We start from the raw sequence: 25,575 nt of genomic DNA, 5'->3' as shown, positions 1-25,575 counted from the left end.
TTTTTTTCCCTTTTTCAAGTTCAAGAGGTTGCCCACCATTTCTTCCTTTTTGCAAAAGCCTCAGCCAGCTGAACTTCCTTTGTCTAGCAGAACCTGTGCTGTGAGGTGATCACAGACAAAGCAACTTGTGGAAAACTGGAAACAGGAAAAGTGATAAACAGTTTTGATAAAAGCTGAAGGATTTATGAGTTAACAAGGAAAAGACAAAAGAGAAATGCTAGCCAGATAAACTAAACTAGTTATCCATGATACAGTCTCACCATTGCACAACTCAAGTCGTAGTTGGTGGTTATTTTAACCAGGTGTGCCCTACAATTTTTACACCTTTTGTTTTAAGAATAGACTACAATGCTACAATGACTACAACTCATAAGAGTGCTTGAAAGACCACTCTATATCAAATAATCCTTTTGTACCTTTCCATGGGTAATGCTTGGTGGCTTTTTTCTTCCCTTTAAAAGTAAAATTAATTACAGTAATAAAGCAGAAAGAGACAAGACAGACCTTTTTGAAAAACATCTTTCTTTGGGTGCTCTTGAAAAATGCTGTTTCTTTACATCTCCATCCTTCTCTCAAAGAAACTGCTACACTAACATACAAGTTGGAGCTGGCCTATACTATGTAAACAAATTCCAAGCCTGTTTTCTTTAAGGTAACAAGATTTTAGTAGATGATCAACCTCTTGCTTATCCACAGGAAACAGATGAGTATTCATTTCTTTCCTGCATCTCGAAACTGATGACAACACCATCTCCCTATCAATGCCAGATGGTAACCATCGAACTCTGAGAAAACAACCAAACACCATTCCTGGATCCTTGCCCACTGACACAATGCTTTTCAGCATAAGCTGAAATTCCATTTTTTTTACCCTCTTGTTTACCTCTTGAGGGGAGGGGAGATTCACAAAGTACACTCACCTTTCTCACACGTGCACACACATAAGTACACATACCCCAGTATATATCTGTGCTTATCTATGTATGAATCTGCACTAGTTATACTTAAATTAAAAAGCAATCCCAATCCTAAGCATCCCAAATTTGAACTGAAAATCGGTCTTTTTAAGAAAAAAAAACAAACAACAACAAAAATTCCTCCAACAAAAGAAGTATCACCTACTGAAATGCATGCAGTGTACTAAAGCAACATTACTTAATGTCATAGTTACTAAATGATACCAGACAGCTGAGTTTTCAAGTTGGTACACTAATGACTGGAATATTCATGGGAGACTTTTGATGTAAGTCTGTGTACTGTCCTTTTAAATTCCTGGGTTTGACTCTAAAATTGGAGATGATCAGAGCACTGGAAAAAAAAAAGTTAACTTTTTTACATTTTTTTTTTCCAAATGAACATTTTCAACCAGGTTTCTTAAGTGGAAAATCTTCTGTCCTTTAAAAATCAAATATATTTCTGACATACGGACGTTGCCAGATGATAAACAGAAATTTATGTCAAGCAACTGAGCAAAGAAAAATAGCCTGCAACTGCCTAAGCTGCATATTTTGTAAACAAATTTAGTATTAAAATGTATATCCCATTCAAAAATGATGTATTATTGTATAAATGTTTAGAGGAATATGTAGTAAGCAATATAAATGGTGCATTATCACTGACACAGTAGTAAATCACTTTCTTCTTGTGGCCACTGCCTGCCTGGTTTTACCTCTTATGCAACTATTCCCCTTGGCTTGTGAGCCCCAGTGGGGCATCAGAGTGACAGCAGGGATTGAGTGCTGAGCATGACCACAGGACAAGCAATGGGAGCTCCTTTTCCCCATCCAATTCTCCTCATTTGCTTGGGCTCCCTCCTTTAGCTTTCATACAAGGTTAAAAAATAAATAAATAAATAGTGGAGGAGGAATAGTGTTATTACAGCACAGAGATGGTTCTTCCTTTTCAGCCAGCAAACACAAGTGTTTCTGCATGTCACACTGCTGTTGGGGTTTTTAATCCATGCCCATACTAATCCTGAACAGCATTTTTCTTAGAGCAAAAAGGAAGAAGGCAAACCACTAGCTTAGTGGCCATTTATGTTGCTTGAAATTTGAAAGTCTGCCCTTTCTGTGCTCCTGAAGAGCCACTTCCTCCCAGACAGGCCCGGGGAACCCCGCACAACGCACTGTGGAGGACAACAGGATTTTCCTGTGCACGAGTGTTACGGGGCGGCCAGCATGGCTTCCCAGCCTACCCCCAGGTGGCTGCTGCTCCAGGAGGGCCTTTGCATGCACTCACATCAAGGGCTCGCAGCAGGGCCTACAGGCCACTGGCAGTCTACGAAGGGTCCTTGCTCCTGCTAATGAGGGAAATGCCTTGCTGCAGATTGGTTTTTGCTTTATGGACTCCAATGTGAGTGTGATGAATGATGTGCAGTATGGACTCGCAACATTTCTCATGCTCACATGTGAGCTGAGGGTCTGTCTAGAAGTGGATCTGAGGATAGCAGATCTAACCCCTTCCCCATGAGGATGCTGTACCACATGCAACCACTGATTTCTAAATGGCTGTGGTCCACCATGTGCCACCACAAGCTGAGGCTGTGTTCATGATGTGACATTCAGTGAGCAGTGACAGGCTGTAAGCTCAGAGGGGGAACCCCACTCCTTCCCTTTCCAAGGGCACTTCACACAGACCTGACTTTATGCTGGGGTTGAAGCTCAGCCTGCTGATGAGATAAAAGACTTCCAACTCCTTTTTGCCAGTCACCCTGATAGAAAACACGAACAGTTTGCTGCTACTCTGCATACATCCATGTGCATATAAATCCGCAGACACCTACCCACTGAGCTGTGTCAACATTACAAATACCGACTTTAAATGTTATCACAAGCTGTTTTCAAATTCTCTGGATGAAATTCAGATACAAGTCCCCAGGAGTGGCATACAACTATCTGGGGGCAAGGGAGGGCTCCAGGTACGCCACAGCAGAGTGTTTATGGAGTTTTAAACTATATTTTCTGTATCGACGTATCCTTTATCCTTCGCCACTCACTAAGTGCTACTTACCGTAAATGCTTTTTCTGTGTCGTGGCAACTATTCTGAGTTTCAGTGTGATGCACTTAACGTGTCCATGTAAATTTTTCATTTTTGGAACCAGTCACTTCACACTCACTGCCTCTAAGAAAGCTCTAGCACTCGCAACCAAAAGACTTCGCTGGAAATCAGCTAAAAGTCCTAAAAGTCTATTTAAAGATGCAAATGTGTGTGAATAGTTAGTGCAGATGTTTTTCTCCACCAACTGTACTTGCTGAGTTTCACCATTTCCATAAAGCACATTAAAACAAGTGTGCGAACACTCTGAGATGAAAGTACCAAGCACTCCTGAGACTTCCAGTGGAAAGTAGAGCTGCCTGACTTTTCTCCAAGCAGACAGAAATGCCCATGATTCAGCAGCCTGAGTAAATAAAAGAGGTCCTTATTTCCTAATTTTGCTGGCTGGCCACACTGCAGCAGTCTCTGTGTTGCTGCCAAAGGGGATGCAAAACTGGAACTACACCCAGCAGCTGAAGGACTGTCTTTGTTAGCCAGCCAGGCCTTCCTGACCATCTTCTGGCAACAAAACTACTGTATCCTGCAAGGAAGACCTCCATCTCAGGCTTGATAGTTCTCTAGTCTGTCTAATAGGACTAAACAACAGATTTTGCCTGGTCTGTGCTGGAGGAGGACAGCTGGAAACTCAGTTAGTAGCAGAGTAACACCTGTTCAGTCATATTTATGGGGGAAAGTGCTCACTAACAGAAAAGTGAAGTAATACCAGAAGGAGTTATCCCGTGGAAGGGGGAGGGAAGAAGGGGGAGCATCCAAGCACAAAAGCACCTCTGTGGAGTTTGCAGCCAGCCACTCATGTGCCAACCTCAGTAGCTGTGAAGTCTTAAATGTGATCTTTTCTCTAGTGCTGCTGACTAAATTAACAGTACTGCTTCAGAAAAATGTTATTTAGTCACCGGGAAGGTTTACGACATAGGCACGTTTTGGTTTGAATATGCTTCAGGCACTTGCTTTATCATGCCTTCTTTTACTGTATGGTTTAATCGTATTTTTGCTGCCTCTAGACAAATGGTCACCTTCCTAGAGAAAATGTCAGCAATTCCTTATGCATCATAATATATAACATTCCTCTGGTAGGCGAGAGTTTACAAATACGAATTAATTAATATTCTCGATATCCTATAAAAAGAAGTTTTCTGTTTTCCCTGTTTTGCTGCTCATGTAACTGGGGCAGAGAGAAGCTGGAGCGGTTTGCCTCAGGTTACAAATGTAATCTGTGCAAGGGAGGAAGCAGAACTCTTATCTCCCAGGTCTGAGCCATCCTGCAAGAAAAAATCCTTTTTCCTCCACTCTGAAACACAGAGCTGGCAAAAAGCTGAAGCGACTGGATCCAACCGACGAGAAAGCACAGCCATTCAGCTGATTGACACCACCCAGCTCCAAGCCCTACAGAAACTCTCTTAGTGGTTTGCCCAGCTAGTGGTAACAGCAGACTGGTCACACTGCCATCCTCCAGGACCCTATCTGAAGTACCACATCGCAAGGGACAAAATTTGTAACAGTGGATGTGCAGGAAGGGAATGGATACTAAAAATGACAAATACCACGCAGCAGATCATAAACGCATCTAATAACACATCCTTCACATGCAATAGACTGATGAATGTGTATGCACGTGTATTCACTGAATCGCGGTGTACTTGTTAGTTGTTTTCTCTCCACCAACCAAAGAGCTGTCCATCCAAAACTGTATACATGCAGCTGTGCTCATACATATATTGAAATGTTTGAATGGACAACATACAGCTTTGCCAGTTTACCTAATAACACACTACAAGATATAATTAATATGATAGGAAAGGAAGGACTGAGCAGCAGGTAGGTAGGTCAGTTAACTGGATGTGTGATAGATCTCCACAGCTTTAAATCTTTGCATTTTTGTGCAGGTAATTGAGTGGAGTGGTTATTATATATCATATAGTTTACTTGTAATGGCTGTTTCAGGTTTTAGTGCCGGACACATTTTATATTACTAGCACCACTAATTGTCTACATGGCTACCCTGAAAATGAGATAGGCAATCTTAAGGGAATATGCAGGTGTGAACAAATAGAAAATGAAGAGGTTGGATATTACTGAAATAAAACAATATGGTGCCGTGTGTGGAATATATCTAAGTAACAAGAAGATCAAAGCACAGCATTTAGGCATTAACATTGCTTCAGCAATGTCCTAACATACACGTCACTAAAAGAAACTATGATTTTGAAGGTTTTAATAGAATTTGCAGAGAATACCTATCCTTAAAGTAACTGTAAATAAAATATATAACATTATATCATAGTCTCCTTGTTGTTTTTTTTTTCCTAAAGGAAACCTATAGGGTAGGCTGCAGTTGGACTTGATGATCTTCAAGGTCTTTCCAACCTGGGTAATTCTATGATTCTATAGGAAGATACAGAGTTTTGGAAAAACTGCAAACTGCAACTTTAATATAACCATCACGTTTTTTTTCACATCAGTGACCCCACATTAAACTCCCTCATTTGTCTCATAACTTATTAAATGGCTTGAAAAGTAATACTCTGTAATGGGCATTCAAAAGAGTAACGTGAACTTTAAAAATTATTTATAATTTACAGATGTTTTTAAAATCTATCAATATTTCAAAACTACTGTGGGAACACCAATTAAATGCATTAACAGTTAAGATTACTGGGGAAAGAACATACAGGGGTTCCTGATCAACAAAGCCCCGACAGCCGAGGTAGGGAGGTTTCCCCATGTTAAATTTCATAAGAAAGGCAGCTCCAAGAAATAGCAAATAAGATGCTTTAATACCTCACAGGAAAAACCTGCTTGCTTTAATAAAACGCCTTTAGTGCTTAGACAAGTAGTTAACATTCCTATATCGCTCTCCTAAGGTAACCTAGGCCTCCAGTTCCATTATGTCTTCTTCACAAGATATATTACTATTACATATGTAAAGAAGAGCGTAAATGTTTTCCTCAGTTGTTGCTTAAAGATCATTTGAACAGACGGAGCCCAATGAATTCTGTCTTCTACAGCCAAATTAGAGAAAATGTAAGCAGTTTGCATTTTGCTTCACCTTTCTGACCATACACAAAACCCAGTTTGTGACTAGGAGAACACAGAACTACCTACCTACCCTCCGTTTGTTTGAGGAAGCCTGTACTTTGTGCCTCCCAAGGCAAAGAGAAAGAATAAGTAATTTTCCACAGTACTTTACATATAACTAATGACAGTCACCATCCTCAATGCTTATTATACTGCTTTACATAATTGGGAATCACATGTCACACAATTAATTTACAGGGGTTGTTTTGTTGCGACTATACAAGCACTAAGCGATTCAAATTAGCTCATTTGTCCACTGCTTCATTGTGACAAACACATTTACACTGTTCTTCTTCCGCTGTTAAGTTGCTGTTTCTCTTAGTAGTTGTTTGTTTGTTTGTATGGTATGAGTCAGAGACCACCAGGCTTGTTCCATCTGAAGCTAGGGGTCAGGAAAAATCACCCTAAGAATAATTACATTTAGAATCAAGATAATGGGAGAGCTGAAAACTCATTCAGATATTCCAGCAAACGTGCACATAACAGCAGTCTCCTAAGAACCTGTATGTTAACAACCTTGCGTACCAAAAGTGGGGATTCGGTTAATCAGTACTGTGGTAGAAAACAATCATTATAATATGTGCTGATTAACAGTATTTGTGCTGCTTACTAAGAAGAACGCATGACTAGAGGACAAGAGTTCAGGCTCCTCACTGGACACCAGTAATTTCTCATGCATTCTGCTTTCAGTGGGTCGTGCTCTTCCCCCATCGACAAGACCAAGAAACTCTGTCCTTCCAATTTTTCCCTGAACCGCATCTCCTTTTAAAAGCTGCAAAAGTACACTGAAGCCTCACAGACCCAGTACCATGGTTTTGGTCATAAAGGTAACTCTCCAAGGGCATTCAGGTATTAAAAGGAGTTGGTTGCTGCTTTCTTTCACAGGTCACAACATAAGGAGTGTGTCCAAAGTCAGCAAAGCATTTCTTTCTTTCCTTCTTTTCCAAAATCAAACGATCCAGAGGCTCACACCCTAAAAGCTGACTGAACCCCTGTTTCAAAGCTGCCTTCCAAGCCCCTGTTCCTTCCCAGCCCCCAGGCCCTGAGGGGAGATGGGCAGCCTGTCAAAACCTCCATAGCTGGAGGCTCAGACAAAAGATGGAGCCCCTGAGCAGCATTTGCAGGCAGAAACCCGTGAGATGCCAAGCACCACCTTGGGTTCTCATTTGAATATCGCCCTTCTTTCTGTTAATCTAGAGTTTAATCATGAAAGTCTGCAGGGATTGCAGGAGGTGCACCTCACACTCAGCCTGAGCCTGTCCCTCCCACCTGTGCCTCTATTTCAACCATCCCAATTCCTTGCTTCATTGCCTCAAGACCAGAAATACAGCAGCAAGATACATTTTGGATGGGGGCTAAAGTAGGACAAAGGAAAAAAAGAAAAAAAAAAAAAAAAGGAAAAAAAAAAAAAAGGAAGGCAAGGGGTGGGAAACAGAAAGAAAGGAATGTGAGGAGAGAAGAAAGAAAGGAGTAAATAATCGCATCTGAAAGAAACACCCCGGGAAAGAGATTGCAACATTTTTTGTAGGAAATGGAAAGTAAAAGGGAATGAAGATCAAGTGAAAGCAAGGCTGTCACTTAACGCTTTCAAAAACATAGCGGTGTTATTTTACAGTGTGCTAGAATGAAATACAGTAAATAAACACAGAACTGCTTATTTCTTCAAATGACAGAGATGTGGTGGCGGTCTTATTTACACAGGTGAAAACTCCTGGACCTAGATCTGCAAAGGGACTTGGGTGTCTCCAGGAGCCTAAGAAGCAAAGAAAGCAGAATTCATGGGGCCCTGAGGGGAAGCAGGAAAAGGTCTGCAACCTCGCAGCTTGGGCACGCAGCTGGGAAAGGGGAGGACTGGGCTCTTTATACATTAAAGAGTGGCTGGATGAAAAACAAAAATAAACCTAAGAGTGAGTTCCAGACTGCAAGAGCCCCTGCACTAAATGAGTGTAATTCGCAGTAGGTTAACAGTCCTTTCTCAAATGTGCTCCTACCAGCCCTATGAATATGGTGCTCTTTGCTCCAGTGAGCCCAGCTTCCCTGGGAAGAGACCCCTGCAGATCTGAGGACCTTCTGCTTAGAGGCAGGAAACGGGGCTTTGAATCCCCTCAGGATGCTGAGGGAATGAATCTAGGCCTTGTGCCATTTAGTACTCAAACTACTGGGCCCCTATATAGGGAAGCCAGGAACGCAGCACTTTCTACTGTAAGTGTCTGCTGTGCCCTGAGCTTAGCAGCAGGCTGATTAAAGGTGACGGGCACCCAGAAGCTCAGTCTAGGGTGATTAGCAGAGACTGCAAAGCCACAGATACCTGAGAAACCTTTGGTTAAAAAAAATAAAATAAAATGGGGGATAACAATTTCTATTTAGCTTCTAATAGTTCGCTTACATCCCATTGTAGGATCTTTTTTTTTTCCTCCCAGCGCTGGCTGTTAGCGCAGATGTGCCACACAGCTGTTCAAAGTGATGTCCCTGAGCAAAGATAACCTTGGTTTTTAAACTAAGTTGATGCTCAGAATGGCACACAAATGCTTACTCTCGGGCAGTACTGTCACCTTGGGGCAGCATGTCTCTGGTACCCTTTCTCTGGTTGGACTAGGCAATCTTAGCGGTCTTTTCCAACTATAATGATTCTATGATTCACTACAGGCAAACCACAGTGCCAGGCAATACAGCCCTCTCTCAGCATGCAATAGGCACAAGTAAACATGTGTGGCTTTCACTGAATAATAGGTGCTCTAGCCTGTAAGTGGGACATGATGAATTTCTTAGTTGAGAACAGTAAGGAGACCAAATGCTACTATAAAGTGGCCACCTCTAAATATCGCATCTACCACCTGCCTTCCAGTCTTGCGGGTCACCAGTCCATCCTCGTGGAACTTTGCAAGGTGAGGGTTGCACTTAAAATACATATGCTTCATTCAGTTCTTTAATGGTAATAAAGGCTTATCTGGGCAATTTACTCATAGAAGACAGAGAGATTCTTTGCAGAAGGCAGCGTTTTCCTTCCTCTCTGTATAATTTCCATTCATCAAAGCCTGCTGAAACTCATGATGAACTGCCTGAAATAGAGGCCTCTCCAGAAATAAAGAGATCTCTGCTTTGTTAAAGCATATATCTAAAACAACCCTTTGTAGCTTCCTCAGCGTAGAATGGAAGCTCGGTGTGAAATACAGTAAATTAAGCCTTCTGCTGTCAGGGTTGGAAATAAGAGTAGAGCAGAATAGTGGCTGGATTTGAAATGATTTTCTTTTCTTTTTTTTTTTTTCTTTTTTTTTTTTTTCTTTTTTTTTTCCAACTGGCTTCATTTACATCCTGTCTAAGGTCTTCTGAGCAGCTCAAGGTGTCTTATCTCTGGCTACCAGGGGGTATTTTGCAGTCAAAGCACTTAACGCACTTTCTCTCTCTCTCTCTTTTTTTAAGGCCATCTTATCTTATCAGACAGATCTCTCCAGGCTGAGGAGAACCCATACTTATCAGTAGCTGTACGCTGTATTGACAGCTCAGTGCTGCTAGGGACAAATGAAAGCTTAGGGCAGAGAAAGATCAGTTAACCTGTTCCACGCTCAGTTTAGACTAATCTTTGGTTTGTCTAACTTCAGGAAACATTGTATGTCTTTGCTCTGTTTACTTGGACAACAGGGGCACACAGTCACAGCATCAATCACTAGATCTGGTGCAGAGGTACAGTGCATAAGCAGCTGCCATAATAATCCCCAAGGCACTTTGCCTGTTGACTTTCAACCCCCAGCAACTCCTTCTCCAGGTGACTCGGGGGCAGCTGGCTGTTCTGGGAGTGTTGCTGGGATTGCACAGCAAAGCAAAAACTGTGGGCTGCACAGACTTACCATGTAGAAAGCAGCCTTCCCCCAAGCACAGGGAAGTGTGCATGGTGAGGGCCAGGAAAGGAGAGTAATCCCCATACGATACAAATGGGAACAATGAGGCTGAAGGTGAGCCTAAAAGGTCGTTGGGGGGAGAAGAAGCAAAGGCGAAGAAGCGGTTTGTTTAGACCTGTCCTCCATATCCTGCTGCAGTAAACTTTACAAGATACACATAGTAACTAAGAGCAGCCAGCCCTGCCAGCTGGTATCTCTGGGAAGTAGCAACCAGCCTTCTCACCGCCAGCAAGGATATAAATGGCAAGATTTCCTCTCATCCTTTGCTTGATGTCAAGAGCAGTGAACCAGGTCTAAAAAGTTACAGCTGCTGCTACTGACAAATCATTCACCATGATTTCAGGTGAAAAAACCCTGTACCTGCACATTAAGCCTTGTGTTGGTCCTGCATTGTACTTTTTATGCTCATTTTTTTTCTCTCCCCTTAGTGCCCAAACTCTTCTCGAGCACTTTTGTATTAGTGATAACCCTAGACTTTCCCTGCAGAGAAGGTTCGCTATTAATTGTCCATTATCTTGGTGTGTCAGCACAAAGGAGAGGGGAAGAAATTCTCATCCAAATGGTTTCACCTCCCTCTCTTGAGAGTGATGCCCTTGTCAGGGCATTAAAGACATGAAAACCTGCCACTTATCAGAATTGTGTTTGAATCGAACTACTGTCCTTGAAAACAGTAGACACCAGATACCATCAAAATAAGCCACATTGGCAGATCCTGTTCCACTGTGACTCGGGCTACCTTTTTAAAGCTTATATATGCATTAGTGCTTGCACATGGACACTAGCATTATAGCTGTGGCTTAAAATAAGAAAAGCATGGTATTTTTCGTTCTATAATACAGTAAACAGATTATAAATAGCAGTTGCCAGAATGAAGAAAAGTTGGCCGGCATCTATGTTAAGTCTCTAGGCACCATATTAGAATTCAGGGTAGTAGCACGTGCAGATCTTTAGAAAAGATGAGGCAGGAGAAATAAGAAGACGCATGTGACATTTTTTTATGAAACACTTTGGAAGATTTCAACAGTTTAAATAAGCCCGAGGACACACTTGAATGTAAACTCATGGCGGAACCAAATCGTAAAGTTGTTTAATTACTTCACACCACCAATTCTTAACAAAACATAACTCAGGCCGATTAAAATGCTGAATTTGCTTGCTAGAATGAAGCAGTATTTCAAAGAGGTCTTTAGTAATTCTACTTATGCGCTCAGAGACAGCAACGACAAAAAAGAACTTAGGTTACATCCACAGCTGCACAGGCATCTCTGTTACTTTCTGGACAACCTGAATGATCGTTCTTGCTTTTCACAATTTGAAGTCACAATGAGGAAGGGGGGGAAAAAAAAAAGAAGTTACGGTTTGCCTTTAACAAGTAAACAAGTGTACAAATTAATTCAGAGAGCTGTAATTTTGAAAATTTTCTATGTTTAATGTGCACTGCAGTTAAACTACTTTTTTTTCTGTACAAATTAATTTACTGCATCAGTGATCGATGTTTACGTTTAGGCAATTTTATTTCTCAGTATGGTAAAATTAGACCTAATAGTTGCAACCTGTTATGTCCAATCTGTCACTGAAATTCAAATTGCCTTTTTCCTATTATTCAAGGAGCAATTTGGAGGAATTAAAGCCATCTAAAACCAGAAGACAAACAATTCTCTGTAAGGACTCAATAGCCTGTGTCATCAACCTGCTATAGAAAGCGGTGGCCTGTCTAAGGCAGAACCTTTTCCTTAGCTTCTGCAAGTTTGAGACTGCTGAGCCACAAAATGTACCCACGTTTGAGGACAGCCAAGCCTTCCAGTCCTTGGAGAGAGCACACAGCCAGTGTGCATTCTGAGTGAGTGCAAAGGCCATTAGCTGCTAACAAAAATGCCCTTTTCTGTATTCCTGAATTGTTGATGTTCACAAGTTTTCAATTAGCCATCCTTGTATCTACAAAAAATAGATTTTGTTCTTCATCTGGGACAAGTTAGTTACTGTCATCTTGTTCTTGTCATAAAGCATTCAGCTGCCACTAGCTACTATTATTTATCATTTCCAGAACCAAAGTATACTGGTCAAACTCTGTTCACTACTCTAAGTTTTATTCTTCCTCATTTCAGTGTGCAGCTGTGCTTTCCACCCCAGGTGTAAAGCTCCAGTCTGAGGCTTCTTGAAGTCTCAAAGACCCTTGTCCCATCTTCCCGTCTGTTTCACCCATCTTGTTGGAGATGGGTGAAACAGTAAATGTGAGGTGAGAGATAAGGTTGGTTTTAAAGAGCTTTTGTATTGTTCCCAGTCATTTTGTTATCCGCTGTCTTTTCTTACTCTGAAAATTCCGAGTAGGCTCATTTCTTTGCGAGATTGCTCAGATCATCAAACTGATTAATAACTTTGCTACTAGGCAGTACTGATTAATGTGGGTTACTCAAGTGATTAATAATGTTATTGTTTTGCAGAACCAAGCTGCCCTGAATGTCTTGGGCTTTGATAGTATTTTACAAGTGGAACTTCCTTGGATGGATGATATGTAACTTCCTGGATTCCCAAAGTTCAGCAAAGTGTCAGGATCTTACCTCTGGGTTCACTCCTCTACATTAGTGCCCATAAACCAGTTTCTGATGACAATATTTGAACTCAGCCCCTTACTTCTTGCACCAAGCTTTGCCGCTGCTTCCTCTTCCTCCTACTTGTTTGTTCCCCCCCTAGGTCAACACTATCAGACATCTCAATGTGAGGTAAAGCACGTCTTTTTGCTGATTCCTAGGCAGTTTCTAGAACAAAGACCTGAACTTTTGTTGATCCCTTGGTAGCCATCATAATGCAAGTAACAACATAATCTACACGGGTCCATGTGTGTACGCAACAGTTGAATCCTTCTGTGCGGATAGATGACAGACACCTCATTCCAAGTATTTGACGGCAGAAGCAGAGGCCATTGTATTCCACGATTACATTCACACACTTCCTCCTGAAGTGGCCAATGAAGCAAATCACTATTTATCATCCATTGTACAAGATTTCCTGACTGCGCGCATGTTTTGACTTCTGTTTTGCTGATACTGGACTTCACAGTACCGGCAGTCTCCAGAGGAGCATATAAAAGCATGATCTATTCCTAGGTCTGAATAGCGGGCTCTGTGTTAGGTAATGCACTGCCCGTTAGGCTGCACTTTCCTGCTAATTACAGTGGAAGTTTTCTTTTAAAGAAAACATGGCATTGCAAACGGCATGGCATCAGCTTTCTTTCTAATTGGAGCTTTCTTTCTAATTCTCTCAGTACTAAGTTTCACCACAAACACGCTCTTCTATATTTGGATACTGGATTTAACTCTCTTAGACAAAATTAGATTTGACACGATTATATATTTATTTGATCTTTTCTAAAGCACCAATTGCAAGCCAAGCAGCATAAAGAGCCAAATGCAAAACAGTAAAAGTAGAAAGCAAAATCTAATAGCATGTTACAATATGCCATACACACAGAATTCAAAAGGGACCTGCCAGCCCCAAAAGACTCAATTCCTGACTAGTTAGAGTAAAGAGAAAAACAAAAGGGTAGCAGATGCAAAAACAAAGGTAGGGAGCCCATAAAACAGTCATGGATAGGCCAACTGAAATAAACAGGGCTTGCAGCTTGCCTTAAAGGCAGCCAGCAAGGGGCTCTGGCAGGGAGCTGCACAGCCGAGGACAAGAAAGGCTCGCCTTCGGCCCACGTCTGCCTCAGCCCAGGGAGAGGAAGACAGCCATGGCCAACTGTGAGCTACTGCCAGGCAGGGACATGGAGCGTGAGGTTTTTACCCAGGAAATGGGGAATTAATATTTGAACAGCTACATGCACTGGACTCTATTTTTTTAATATATTAGCTTTCCACCCCAAAGAAGCTCCAGATCAATTTCAAGGGAAAAAATTAGCAGCACATTACAGTAGTCCATCCCAGATGGCTGCAGAATGGTCTACATCCAAGATAAATAAGTCAACTGTTCAAATTAGCTGGAAATTCTTCACTGGGATGGGGAATCATGGTCGTTCTTGCTGGGGAAAGAACATCATGATGTTGGTCAATAATGCTCCTGATCTGCTTCCTGTACTAGCCCAAAAATGTGTCTTCACATCCCAAAAAGCTTCCTGTCTTCTTTACTTCAAGCCCACTATGTAGGCAGCATCTCTGTGTATATCATCAAAGTATTCTTTCTCCCCTTCCTCCTTAGTCTGGTATGCTTTGTGCTACAACCAGATTTACTCTTTTAAAATATGTCTACTTTCAATATGAATTACATGCTTGAAAATGTACTGTAGACTTCCTATCAGCAGCATAACTCATAGCAGACCAAATAAAAATACCATAGCATTTATTGTGGAATGGAACTGCAACCTGTAGTTGCCCTGGTCTCTCGAGTCCCAGAAAGACAGAGAAGACATAACAGAAGACTCCCTTGTTGAAAAAAAGTAAATATTCATCTTGGAATAAGGTATTGACCACTTGCCAAGATGGTCCAACCATTTAAGTGCTCTAGATGCCAGTTTTGGGGCACTTTTCCAGGCCTGGCTCCAGACCCACTGTGTAAAGAGCCTTCATCTCCAACATGGACACAGAGGCAGCCTGAAGAGCTGTGATCTGGGGATGAAGGGTGCCCTAGGAGCATCCTGAGCATCACAAGGAACCAACAATGTACCCTGTTCCTGCGAAACTTTAGTCCTGACATAGGGTCACTTCACAAAATGTTAATCTAAGCAGAATCATGCTCTGGACTGGATCTGGCCAGCAAGACAGTTTTTGGACCACTCAATCCAAAAGCAAAAGCTCAGCTCAAACTTTTACCATGACAGGAAAAATAAATATATGTTTTGTGTTTTTTAATGTCATGGGCATAAACCCATGGGCATAAACCCAAACAAAACAATCTGAAATACAACGAAGACAATTCACTTTTTTAATTTTTTCTGATCCTAATGTGGCTGCAAATGTGATGGATAACCTTCTGGCCTGATCTTCATCTTCCTCATAAAAAAGGGATATGAACAATATCAGAGCAAACAATCGCTGTCTTTCTATCAGTGCACAGGCAGTCTACACTAAGCAGGCAGCCTGTAACAGGAAACATTTCCAGGAATTTTACATGTGTTTTTATTACAGCAGGATCTGTTTTCTGAGTTTTATTCAGTCAGGAGTCTGGATTTTAAAAGGCAGTGGTACAATACTGAGCTTGCTACTTAAAAAAGCGGAATGGCTGCAGGAAGGTTGTACTCACCCTGTTTTTTCTACATAAATGCCTGTTTTTGGTTCCTTGGCTCTAATGTCAGCTACTTTTGTCTGAGATTACCATCCCTACATTGGACTACTTCATTTCCATAGAAGATTTCCAGATCTCTGTCTCTACTTGATATAAAATAACTGCCACTGAGATCGTTTCATCTGCAGAGTTTCTTCTCAAGTGGAAATGTGTGTTCTGCCAAAGAGGTGGTTTGCATCAACTCAGATTATCCTATATGAGGCAAAAAGATTCTGTAATACTAAGTTAATTCGATCATGAGCACCTACTTACTTTTAGTGAAGAATTTAACACTGAGGTTTGTCTTGCATCTGGGGAGGAAAAACCACATGCATCAGTACAGGTTAGGGAATGACCCTGCTGAACAGAAGCTCTGCAACAAGGGACCTGGGGGTCTTAATGGACAGCAGGTTGGACATGAGCCAGCAGTGTGCCCAGAAAGCCAGTGTGGCCAAGAAAGCCAGTGGGATCCTGGGGTGCATTAAAAAGAGCTTGGCCAGCAGAAGGAGGGAAGTAATCCTCTCCCTCTACTCTGCACTGGTGAGGCTGCATTTAGACTACCGTGTCCAATTCTGGGCTCCCCAGCTCAAGAAAGACAAGGATCTCCTAGAAGGAGCCCAGCAAAGTGCCACAAAGAGGATAAAGGGCCTGGAGAATCTCCTGGTATGAGGAACAGCTAAGTAACCTGGGTCTGTTCAGTCTGGGGAAAAGAAGACTGAGATGGTAACTGATAAATGTTTATTAATATCTAAAGGGATGTGGGAGGCAAAAGGATGAGGCCAGCCTCTTCTCAGTAATGTGTAGTCATAGGACAAGGAGAATGGCCTAAAACTTGGACACAGAAAGTTCCATACAAACATGCAGAAATACTTATTTACCGGAAGGGTGACAGAACACTGGAACAGGTTGCCCACAGGGGTTGTGCAGTCCCTTTCTATGTATATATTAAAGACTCATCTTAATGCCTGCCTGTGCAACCTACTGTAGGGAACCTGTTTTAGCAGGAGGTTGCACTTGATGCATCTCTTGAGGTCCCTTCCAGCTCCTGAAATATTCCAATTCTGTGAGGTGCAGCAAACTCAGCTACATTCCTCCTCTTCCCCATACAGAAGTAAGCTGTTTGTCTAAAAGCTAATACTCTGTATGCTCTAGGCATGATGTACTTCTGATGTGCTGAACACACTGAACTTCTAGTGAGTTGTCTGTATCAATGACATATTAGCAAGAACATACAGCAGGTACAGAGAGACTAGCAGTAAAAGGGTTGGCCAATCTTACGAAGGCATGGTTGTTTCATTTGACTTATGTTACCAAATAATGCAATACACTAAAATCCACAATCTCAAAATAAAGTTCTGGCTTTACTGAAGCCAATGGAATCTCACTATTAACTTTAATTGAACTGGTATTTTAGGTTTGGTCTGGATCTGGTTAGACATGGGGTTTAAGAAAACCAAACTTATTGCCTGGCAGTCGAGTGGTAATATTCAAAATAAATGAGCTATATTACTTGGGTTCATGAGGAAAATACAAAACAAAAAAATACTGTAACTTTTCAAGGTTTATTAACTCAAGTCCCATAGCCTCAAGGGGCTATCTCCATCTGTCCTGTTTATATACCACTGTGACAGTTCCTTCTCTTTGGTAAGTTATGTTTAAAATAGTCTTTGTACCTTAGGCATGTCTTTCTTTCCACAGATAAGTATATTCATTCACTCAAAGCACTTCAAGATTTTAATTTAAACTACTAACTATCTTTATGGAACTTTTTAAAACCAAATATGAATACCTAACACCTAGCTTGCAGATACAAAACCCATTTTGAAGTGACTATTTGGAAAGCTGGCATATAAACAAAAAATAGTATGCTGTATATTTTTATACATATATAAAGACATATCCAATAAGAAAGATTTACCTGCTTCCAGAAATTCCCTTGAAGACCCTGAGATGTAAATTACATCTGTAACCAATTCTAGACAAGAAAGACACAGCTATTTTTCAAGCCACTTTTACAGAAAAGGCTGTAAGATGAGCAGATATAAGAGCCTGCAGATGAGCTCTGAAGGTGCAAGCTCCACATGGAAACTGAGCTCCTCCCATTCCGTCCCAGTTAGCCGATGGGCTGGAAGCAGCTCACAGGATACAACTGCTGCTCCAGCAGCACCGTGTAGGAAACACAGACATAAGAACAACATTTCTGGTAACACTAACAGCCAAACTCTCTCTCTCCTAGAGTTCAGCTTAAATAAGCTCCACAGTGGCTCCTTACACTGCTGGACGTGAAGTCTCACTGTGTTCAGGTGTAGCGAGATCAACTTCTTGAACTTAATGGCCCTGTCATAGGTCCAAGAAGTACTTGCAGATGGTCTGCAAGGAGCTGCATGATCATATGGCATGGCTCCTCACTTCCAGATGTAACAGCCTCGAAAGCTAACCAACATGCATTGTTTCACTAATCCTACATTTCCTTATTAAGAGTTGCCACAAATATTTATGGAGTCATGAAAGGGAGATAAATGGCTTGCAAAATGATCAGAATGATTCCTGTGTCCTCTCCATTTTACGAACTTACTGAAGTCTTGCTTTATTGCTGACTCAAGAAAACTTTCAGATGTGTCCCTGTAGCCCCTCTCATCTTTTCACCATTCCCTACAGGTTGTCTGAAAACTCTCAGTGCCGAGAGGATCAAATTGCCTTGCTCAAGTTTTCAGCACTAAACACTGAATATTTTCTGTATTCCCAACCATTCTGGCAAGAATTAACTTGCCCTTTTCTACTGAAAGAAGTGCTGATCTATTATTTCAGTCACATTATCAACATTGTTTTTGGAGCGAGACTTCCAATTGTTCAGAATTTGCCCTTTTATGGATTACTAACAATGCATGTGACTTCCTGAAATTAATCTACTAATGCTCTACTTGCTGGCCCTCCCAATCTAACTGGGAACCAATTTGTACAAACTCTGCTGACAACAGTTCTATTTTCTCCACCAAATTATGTACTTGCATAGCTAAATGCTCTACCTAAGAAATTCCCCCCAAATTCCCAGCCTTTCTTTCAGTCATCATTCTGACTTAACATCTTTTGCTGCTGATCTTTTTATTTTATTTTATTTTATTTTATTTTATTTTATTTTATTTTATTTTATTTTATTTTATTTTATTTTATTTTATTTTATTTTATTTTATTTTATTCTTGTCCGCTTTGCCTGTTCAATATTTTAATCCTTACATTTAAGACGTCATTCCTACAGAAGATCTGACTCTGACTGGCATCCTGCTTCTCTAAAGAAGATTACGCTGTTGCATTTTGGAGAGATACAGACTGATTCTTGATATTACCTTACATTGGTCTTGTATCTGTGTAAATTCTTTAACTTCAAAAGCATTACTACTGTCAGCCACCAGTGCGAGACCTGGGAGATCAGATTAAGCACACAAAGACTGCTTTTTGCTTTATAGAGCTGTCTGAAAAGCTACCAGTTTTGAGAGATGTGTGGTTCTTGTAAAATTGGCCGCTGAGCCCTTCATATTGAAACATTTTAGCTGTACGTATATTTTTAACCGCTATAATAATTGTTAGTATCAACACCAGGGGCAATGAGGACTAGACAGCGACTTTGTATAGGTTTGGCTCTTCTCTCCCAATTTCCATTTGCAATTGCCAAACTGCCCGCTCTGTTTCTTATGTAAAATTGCAGATGTCTTCGTATTAATCAAGATCCTAATACATTCCAGATGAACAAACAACTTCAGCACTGCAGCACGTACCTCACTTCTAAAACCTAGGATTTATTAGAGAAGCCTGTTCCAAGATCTCTTAACTTAAAAAAGATGGTTTATTCTTCCTCGCTTCTACAGCAGGGCCCTAATAAATGCACTGAAACTTTGTCCCTTTGCAATGTACTATTCAAAGAGATTTCCAACCCTACAGTGTAACATTATCCAAATCCTTTGAAACCCAAAGCAGTTGCTCAAACTCAATCATCCAAATAGCGAAAACTTCATAGGGAATGAAGACAAAGGCAGCAAGGCGGTGAGGACTCCCCAGTCCCTGGAACTGCACACCTAGCAGCACAAGGTGTCAGTCCCGGTGTCACTGCAAAGCATGGCCACTGACTTTCTTTTTCAATACCCATATAAGAAGGAAGAGAATATCTAGTTCAAAACATTCTCCTCGCTTTTTAAACAACAGCAACACAACAGGTTAAGGGATCTCATGGGGTTGTGGATCAATTCACTGGTATTTTAATTCGTATGTTTCTAGCACTTCACTGTAGATTTAGCCTGCAACACAGCTAATCAAAATTAATTGAAATGCTTCTAATAATCAGAATTTTCCACCACCTAAGCTGTTCTGTGTACTTAACTTCCTTCCAAATTGGGGAAAAACAGATCCTTTCTTTGTAATCACGCTGAAACAGGAAAAGGAAGTAATGATTAGGGCTTAAAAACACATATTAACTCGTGGATTGCTAGATTTTCAATTATTTTTTCATAATATCGCCACTTTCCCTAGAAATTCCTGTTTACTAATGGGCTTACTAATACTGGACTGATAAGGCTGGTTCTGTTAATAGGAAGCATGTATATAGAAAGCTAGAAAAGAAAAATAATAAAGGTTATAATATTAGCATACCTTACTCATTTTTAATTAAAGAATTAAGAAGCCCAGTCTTCGGGGGGTTAGGGAAAATAGTGTAGCCAAATGAGACCAATTAACTTCATTAGCTTCAGCAAATACCTACTTTTCCAGCACATTTCTATTTTTCCATCTGCTCCACAACTAAACATGGCTACAAATTAGCATTCTATTTACGATTTAAGAATCCTATTCATAAAAATTATGCATTCGTTGCACCAGATTTTCTACATTTACTGTAGAAAAAGAAAAAAAAAAAAAAAAAAAGATCAATAAATTATATATCATTATATATCTCCCACTCTTCTCTCTGTTCTCTGAATGAGGAAGCATACAGTAATAAAACACACGATCCAAATCAGAGTCGAACATTCAAAGTGGAAAAACTCACACTACAGCCGGAACGAGGCAATGATCTATTTGAAAATGACAGTTGCAAAAGCTTAGAATAAAGAATATGACAGAAGTGTTGGGGCAAAAAATCCTATTGCTACTACAGAGTAGCATAAACATTTTCTGGAACCATTTCTTATAGGTTGGCAATCTGGCAAGTCTTATCACACCCAGCATCAGTTTTGCTCCGTGTGTTCTCAAACAAGCAGTTTCCTTTTACAGCACAGACCCCTGAATCTCCAGCACCTTTCATTTACAAAGAGTTCTGCGGTCGTTAATGATCTCTCAGTCCTAAATGTAAATTGATTACTACAGTCACATAGCACAGGTAAGAAAATACAACTTTGGTACCCGTTAAAAATGCTAACTTAACTTACCCCAGCCTCATCATCATTACCTACTTCATTTATGATTATACAGCAGCTTTGATTGTACGGTTTTAATAGACATGGAAACCTTCCCTAATTCTTTGTATTATAAAAATAGTTTCACAGAAAAAAAAAAAATAATAAAAATAAATAAATAAAAAAAAAAATTATGAGTTGGAAAAAGGGAGAAATCAGGAGAATTTTACACGTCCAGACAGAAATGGGCACACTCTCCTTCTGATTTTGTTCTCATACAAGGAATTCAATAATAACAGCATAGACAGGCACCTCAGCAGAAAAAAAATGAGAAACATGCCCCTATAAGGGGCATTTTACATTCAAATTGAAAATTTCTGACATAACCCACAAACTGTGTCAGTTACTTTTCTCATTTGGGCTAAAAATTGCTTTTCTATATGGTTACTAAACTGATCGGTTGCTAAACTGTGGTTCTCCAAGTAAGGCACAGCCAGGGAAACTACAACATGCAGAATGTTGCCACTGATTTTTTACCTTGTTTTTGGTTTGTTTTTTTTTCTGTAAGGTATAGAAAAGGCAGACGATCAATCCTTGCTATGTGGTACCTGTTGTCTTCTATTTTAAAAAACATTTGGAGAAAAAATGACAGAAATCTGAGCCTTTTTAATTTACATGTGAAGCTTGAGGGCACACCTGGCTCCGGCCGCTGTCCAGGCTGAGCATTTGTTCTGCCAGCTGACAGCAACCCTAGGAGCAAAACAAAAGGGGCCTGAGCTGATTTCCGAGCTCAGCCACACATCTCCTGCAGGCCTCTATACAACATGGGCTGCAACGCTTCCTCTCTCAGCTAAAACGCTGTGCCAAGAGAGTAAAATGTGCCTGTGACACACTTCCTCAGGTCGGCAAAAGAGCTGGGTTGGTAGGGTGAAATGTAATGCCACTAGAGACATCCAGAGACAAGTTATGTGCCAAATCAAAGCAAAGTGACTCAGACCTCCTGTTATTATTGATGGAGACAGATCCAGGCACTTCACTGGACTCTCCACCTCTGTTATTTAAGGCTCAATTGTTTTCTGGAAGTGCCTGGTTCTAAAGCTGGGACAGCTCTCTCCCATCTGAACAGCATCCCTAAGATTTTACCTGCTATCTTTCTTCCTCCTCAGAACACCTACATCCCCAGCTAAAGCCTGCCTGAAGTAGGGAAATGATAAGGCTCCAGGAGATGCTCAGACAACAGGTAGTCAGGTAAAACTGGAGCAGCCAGTGTGTCAGTGCACAGCAACTTACAACACGCTACACTGCAAGCAGGGAGGGCATCTCAGTTTCAGACATGAAATTTACCGATCTTCTTTACAGTGACTTGAACCTGACTGAGCAATACTCTGTGTATTTGCTCAGAATACACAAAGGATCAAGAATACCTCCTCCTGGTGTCTGTGTGTCATTCTGTAAAACATTAAGTTTGAGGTAATGGCAGGGAAGTCTACTCACAGCTATGCTGACTTCACTGTCATGAACAGTGAAAATGTGTCATGAACTCACCAGAGTTCTCTACACAAATGAATAAATGCATTTATTTCACTGTACTCTCAGCTTTCTCCACCTACAGTAAATGACATTCACATAATCACCACAGCTTTACATTTACATGTATTGTCCCAAAAATCAATGTGTAGAGTGCAATCCAAAGAAATCTCCTACGCGCTTCTCACCAAGCGTTTGATGAAACAGAAGACTGCTACATTCACATTCAGCAAGGAGAAATGAAAAGTTCCCAAATGTTAAATCTTCTGCAGGCCTCTGATTTTATATTTAATCACTGTAATGTTCAGAGCCTGAACTTTATAGGTGCTTACAGTCTTGTTTTGGGAAATATGTTTCCTCTTTCCAATGTACGGGAGAGACAAAGCAAAAAAACTGAAGGACAGGCTACATCAAAAGCAATTATCTACATTCAGGATGCTGAAAAAGCTTGCATTTCACTACCAAACATAGTTTAATGACTTTCTTTGGCAGACAGACTCCAGTCTAGCCACCCAGAAATCACAGCTTGCCTTCAGCATACCCACCAGGACATATAAGCAAACAGAGAACAAGCTACAGGCAATGGAACTGCCTGGAAGACACAGTTAAGGCGCTGCAAAATATCTAGAGAAAATTATTGAACTTGCACTTCATAACAGAGTTATTCTGTTGCTGTGCTCCAAAAGAATTCATAAATTCTGTGGCATAAAGAAACAACTGTTTATCATTCAGTCATTGCTGTATATGGTCTACATAGATAGGCAACAACTATCATCCTCCTACTCAAGAACAGTTCAAAAACACATGCTCTAGAGCATTGTCCAGGTCTGTTACTTTACTTTTACTTTGTCTTAGATCATTGATATTCAAGTAATGCAAGCAATAAATATTTATACGAGCTCTGTGAAAATAGAAAACTGATTTTAAGTAATGATGCTGATAATAAAACAGTATGAAATCTGCCATTATGATCTTCTGCAGACATTTATTCTTTGTCTACTTTGTGTGGGTGATGCTATAAGAAAGATGAATTCAGAAAAGACAGTGGAAGACTGGGAAGACTGGGCAGGGAGATGATCATAGGGGGACATCCGGAAGTTACTGGAAAGCAAATAAGAGCATACTGGTAAATCTCCCTTTTCCCCACAGACGGATTTCACAACTGGGATTTACGTGGATTCTTATTCAGTTGACTACTGTCTTTGCACAGCAACAGTGAGATGGTGAAAGAAATGCCAAACCAGACCTCTCCAAATTGGATCAGTTCCCACTACTCTTTAATGCCTTTTCTCTTCTCACTCCCCTGTATTTGCTATTTCCTCCTCAAAGCAAATTCACCCTTCCTTTTCCAAATTGGTCTCCTGAATTGAAAGAAATTAAGAGAATTATAAGCTACAATATTGAAAGGCAAAATATACAGCGTAAACATTGATTTGACCCCAGAATATTTAGGAAAGGATACAAAGCATATGCAAATCAGGGCATATTAACAAGCACCTCCATTTAACATAGCTGTTCACAGAAGCCCCTTTGGTCTATGCACTCTTGATACCCATCTTTCTCGTCATGCCCTCCTAAATAATGGAGTGAATACTATATAATTCATGTGGGAGCACAGAATACATGTTTTTCTCCTCCACTCACTCAGTTTTAAGTTATACAACCTTTCCAGTCTATTTTTTTTTTCTTAGCTTTTCATTTCTGTGATTACAAACCTTCATCTTAAAACTCTGTCATATTCTTCCCACTAACTCCCAGCCCCCACTTTCTCTTTTTTTTGAAGTACCCCCTAAAGGTACATAATAAAATGGTAGAGCACATAAAAAGTGGCTGAAAGAACTGTATTAGTACAATGAAAACCCCACATAAATGTTATGCAAATTTGTTATGAATCAACCTGCAGTGCAAATTTACTACACTGCCGAACGATTATAAAATAGCGATTTGTCTTGCATACATTTTTAATGTATTCAAACCATTTGTATTAGATTGTCTGTTTCTGTTAGTCAGATCATTCAAAATTTTAAGTGCAAAGTAAATATAAAGTGTTACATTTTTAATACTATGCAGTCAAACCACATGCTTTTCTTGCTTTCTACCTCCACTGTGGTCCAGGAACACATAATAGCTGTTTTTTTCCCTAGTTATCTAATCATTATACTAAATGTGAACCTGTTTGCTATTACTTGACATTTTACAATTATCATTGCAAGAGCTACTTTCAGTGTTCTAGACACAATTGTGAATCTTAGCAGCTAATGGAGTATGGCTCTTTAAATTTAATGTACTGTATGTGCACAAAAAGGGAAAAGAGAAAACGAGTTTTAGTATTTCCACCCAGTTATATATAAAATCACATGCATCTGCAGCACAAACATAAATGTATTAATTATATACCTACTACTTAAACTCTACTTTCTGCCCAGTTCTTGCATTTGGTGATTTTATAGTGGGCGAAGTTAGTTCCGTTTCAATTTTTCTGCTTTTCTGTCCTTAGAAATAAGAAAGCAGTGCATTCTATTTCTTATTGCTCAACACACATTTCCTTTATCAAATGAGACAATTATGAAAGAATTATGAGTTATACTCCCTTACTATTCATACTGCCCTTGATAGATGCCAAATTGGCCAAATCTAGAAAACTAGCTCTGTTCTTTTTTTTTTTTTTTTCATTGAAAATAGGCTGAAGTCCTCCTTATTACATTTAAAAAAAAAAAAAATAATTAAAAAAATTAAAAATAAAAAATTAGTTAAATAAGCTCTTCTGAAATAAGCTTCCCAGAATACGTGTAACTATAGAACTGTTTTTCACCTTTTAGATACTGAACAGTACAGTGGTATTTTCATACAGTGATAAATGTTATCACCTACAGGGCCATTACGGTATATAATCTATGATAACGCTGTCACAGAATACTCACATATTTTACAGCAAAAGAGGAAGGGGAAAAAGGGAAAGAAGAAAATGGTGAGCTTAAATGATGCAGTTTTAGACTTATTTTGGCCAAATGGCCATCTCAAGTAAAAGGAAAACACAGAAGCATAAATTGTATGATAAAAGGTGAGACAAAGAAAAGATCTATAAGAAAACCAGTGGGATCCTTGAACTATCATGTTGTCACAGGATTAATTAAGGAGAGCGACGTTACAAGAAATGAAAAGATTTGGCCTCGTCAGTATTCAAAACAGAGTGGATGAGATAGATATCTAATCAAAGAAATCAAAACCGAGATGTTTACCATGCAAGAGAAATCAACCTAGAAGAACCTGATTCGTGGAGACAGAAAAGAGAAGATCACAAGTGGGAAAGTGGTCATTCCAAACAGGTACAGAGCTGCAACAACAACGAAAGCAATGCTGTGTTCAGCCCGCAGCAGAGGAGGCT

The 25,575-nt window shown here is 40.2% G+C and overlaps 1 protein-coding gene across 6 annotated transcripts in view; it reads right to left on the bottom strand.

The window, feature by feature from the left end:
* Window positions 1–25,575, bottom strand: part of ZNF521 (zinc finger protein 521) — a 236,405-nt gene that overhangs the window by 140,837 nt on the left and 69,993 nt on the right. The gene's annotated exons all lie outside the window — the stretch shown is intronic.

This window comes from Excalfactoria chinensis, chromosome 2 (assembly GCF_039878825.1).
Source record: "Excalfactoria chinensis isolate bCotChi1 chromosome 2, bCotChi1.hap2, whole genome shotgun sequence".
NCBI classification, from domain to species: Eukaryota; Metazoa; Chordata; class Aves; order Galliformes; family Phasianidae; genus Excalfactoria; species Excalfactoria chinensis.
The sequence above is the reverse complement of the archived record's forward strand: the minus strand, read 5'-3'. Positions and strand labels throughout refer to the sequence as shown.